The sequence below is a fragment of the Pinus tabuliformis genome, chromosome 7, assembly GCF_031772625.1.
Source record: "Pinus tabuliformis cultivar Carrire ecotype Pingquan chromosome 7, CPIR1, whole genome shotgun sequence".
Lineage (NCBI taxonomy): Eukaryota > Viridiplantae > Streptophyta > Pinopsida > Pinales > Pinaceae > Pinus > Pinus tabuliformis.
This window is the reverse complement of record NC_142293.1, coordinates 1,897,137,730-1,897,141,629: the sequence shown is the minus strand read 5'-3', so window position 1 is coordinate 1,897,141,629 and position 3,900 is coordinate 1,897,137,730.

Below are 3,900 nucleotides of genomic sequence, written 5' to 3'. Positions count from 1 at the left end.
AAAACGAAATATTTTTTAGCCATACAAACAACTTGAAAATTGGTCCACAAATGTGTTAGGGTATTCTCAAGGGGTCCTCCAAATTTGAGCACAATCCTATAGTGGAATCGTGAGATGTCGCAAGCCCTAGCTCATGGATCATTTCTATCCCTAGGCTTATTTTGGGTTAGTGTCCTCACTTGGATCATAGAATTCAAATTTCATAATAAAATTAGTCCTTCGATCCTATTCTCTTCCCTAATTAGATCAAACCCCTCTTTGGTCGATGAACTCTATACTCTTGACCTAGTTTGGGCCCACCTAGGTTCTCTGTGGTCCCGCAACTTTATAACTCAAATTCCACAAGGATTACATAGAATCTATTTCTCCATAAGTATCCTTAAGTCTAGGGATCCCCTTTCCAAGGAATATCCCCAACCCTATGCAAAAGTATCCTCGTAGACTTTCTTAGAGAGCCTGTCACCTTGCTTCTCAAGTAAGTAAGCCATTTAATTGAGTCTCTCTTCTAAATAGGCTTTAGGAATCATTCCTTATCTGATAATTGATCCATTCATCATTGTGATTCATTTTATACTAGGTCTTCTCCCATCGGTGAAATTTCGTAAAGAGAAAGGAGCCTTAGTTGAGGTGACATTGGGTTATCACTTCATTATTTCCCATTGACCTAATAGTTGCTCTATAAGATCCCCTACTAGGACCCCTGCTAGTTTGAGAAGTAACATTTTTGGCACAGTTGTCAAGGATATTAGATGTATTTCTTTCTCCTCATACGAAATTATTAACATATCATTTTTGCAACTCGATTGGAAGAACGAATCCCTAGTTCTTCATTGAACTTTAAGGTCGATGCTTGTAGGATGGAGCAGGCATTTGTCTAGGAATATTTAAATTCAACCTGGTGGCTCCTACATAATTTACATGTATATCTAAATAGGACGTATTTCTTTGATGAATTTCCTGCTTTGGACATTACTAGCATCCCTGGGCACCCTAATCATGTCACATGAAGGATGGTATGTGCGGTGCACATGTTTGATGGTGATCCACTCTCCACAATTGATCATGTTGAAATTTTGAAGGCACATTCTTCAAAGGAGAAAGTGGTCCACCAATATCTCCTTATTTTTTTGTTTGTGGGATCTCTTTATGGTCATAAATCATTTCTTCACCCCTGATGATATGCCCACATATATCACGGAAGAAGAGGAATTGGTGAGTAATTCTGTCTTTCCCCAAGATGAGCATTATATTTTGTCAAGCGATACAATACTTGAAGAATCTGAAGAATATCAAAGAGGGTACTTGAATGCATTATCAGTGTAGCAAGGACAGCAAAGGCAATTGAGAGGCCAAACCATTCCTATAAATCCCGTGCAGAAAAGGAAAGACATTGCAGCAAAGAATGATTCAGTTTCTTCAAAAGGTAAAGACATAGTTGGTCCTTCAACAATTCCATCATCACCAGCAGCTAAAGTGGACCAGCCATCAAATGCACCAAAGGATAAAGCTGAGAAGAGAGATAATCCGGCAAAGGAAGGTGAGAAGTTTCCAGTTTTCAGTTTGGAGAATGAAATTGCAAAGGTGAAGATATCTATTCCTTTAACGGAGGTCATGAAGAATGCCACTTACCGAGGCCAAATTTCCAAGTTGCTGAATTTTGATCCAATGCTAGACATGGTGAATGTACAAGATGATCAGCCGGAGTTAATCTTTGGGCCAGCTTTGAATGGTGAGTCTCCCGAGAGTGATATTCCTCCATTTTATATCAGTTTGCGATTGCATGAGTTTGTGCTGCACAATGCTATGTTTGACTCGGGAGCTTCACATAATTTGATGCCGAAAACAATCATGGAGAAGCTGGGGCTTGACATCACAAGGAAGTATCATGATTTGTATTCGTTTGATTCCAGCCGGGTAAGATGCATTGGTTTGATCAAAGACTTAGTGGTGAGTCTAGATCAAATTCCAGCGAAGAATGTTTTGATGGATGTGGTGGTGGCGGACATTCCTCCGCGATTTGGCATGTTGTTGTCGAGGTCATGGGGAGCCAAACTCAAAGGTACAATTCAGCTTGATTTTTCATATGCTTCAATTCCAGTTTTCGGTCAAATGAGGAAGTTATATCGAGAACAAAAGATGAAATACATGATCACTAGTAAGGAAAAGCCCGTGAATCATCCTGTAAATTATGTACAGACAGATTTAGAATCTTTTGTTTTGTTTGCGGAAAATTTCAATGAGGTAGATAGTTAGTTAGTTCAAGTAGAAGATATACCAGACATTTCAGAAAATTTCAGAGAAGTTTTGAGAAAGGAAAGAGAAGAAAGGTCTGTTGTCATAAAGCCAAATGCAGAAATAAACGGGCAGCAAAAAGAACATGAAACAAAATCAGATTTTCAGCACTTAGAAGATGATGAAGAGGGTCTTTGGACCATGGATTTTGATGGTGCAGTGGGCAGCGATGGTGCTGGTATAGGTGTGTGGATTCTCAGCCCATTCTCAGCCCAAGATCAAGTTCCAAGCAAGGTACGGGTATGTTCTTATAAATTGGCATTTGATTGTTCGAATAATGAGGCGGAATATGAAGCTCTTATTGCTGGTTTGAAAATCCTTCTGAAGTTAAGGGCAAAGAAAATAGCAGTATATGGCGACTCCGAATTAGTTATCAAGCAAGTGAAAGGTGAATTTCAGGCCAAACATCCTCACATGAGAGCTTATAGAAATGTTGTTTTAGATATCTTGAAAAGATTTTCTGAACATACTTTGACATGTGTGCCCCAGATTCAAAATGGTGTTGCAAATGCATTGGCTAAGGCGGCAAGTAATCTGAAAATACCCATGAATTCCAGCAATAAGTTTGAGATATATGTGAAGCATCGTCCTACAGTTCCAGATAACCAAAGGTGTTGGCAAGTGTTCCAAGATGACGAAGAAATCAAAGATTTTCTGCAAGTTAAGGGTAAGTTTGAAGACATCTCAATAGATACAGAAGCTGAAGGAGTGAATCAGATGGATGTATTGTAGCTCAAAGACAATCACATTCCAAAAGGATTGATTCCTTTAGAGGAATTGTTTGATCAGGATGTTGTGGCCCGCAATCCAACTTTGAGGCCAGCGGATGAAGGAGTTGAAGATGTGAACCTTGGGACAGCTGCGAATCCCAAAGATAGTGAAGCTTTCAAAAGCATTGCCGCCTAAGGTAAAGCAAGAGTATATCATATTATTGTCTCTGTATTCTAATGTTTTCACATGGGATTATTCAGATTTGAAAACTTATGACACAAGCATTATTCAGCATACCATTCCTATAAAGCCAAATCAAAAGCCTTTCTGGCAAAAGTTGAGAAGAATTAATCCTAAATTGCTGCCATTGATTGAGAAGGAAGTCAACAGGTTGTATAAGTCTGGAATCATAGTGCCAATCCGGTTTTCCGATTGGATCTCAAACTTGGTGCCCGTGAGGAAGAAAACCGGTGAGATTCGCTTGTGTATAGACTTTAGAAATCTGAACAAAGTGTCATTAAAGGACAATTATCCGCTGCCCAAGATGGATCACATATTGCAGCGGGTTGTGGGGGCATCTAGGATGTCATTGCTTGATGGTTACTCCGGATATAATCAGATTTTGGTGCACGAAGATGACCGTGACAAGACTGTTGGGTATACGACCAATAGTCCCACATTGACTAGAAGTGGGGAAGATCATGGGTATATAAGGATGGACAAATATCTCCATTGGTATGAGGCCTTTTGGGGTAAAGCCCAAGAACAAATCCATGAGGGCTTAGGCCCAGAGTGGACAATATCATACCATTGTGGAGATATGTGGTGTCCAGAGTCCTTACAAGTGGTATCAAAGCCATGCCCCGAAGTTAGCCAAGTGGATGAATCCTCAGAATG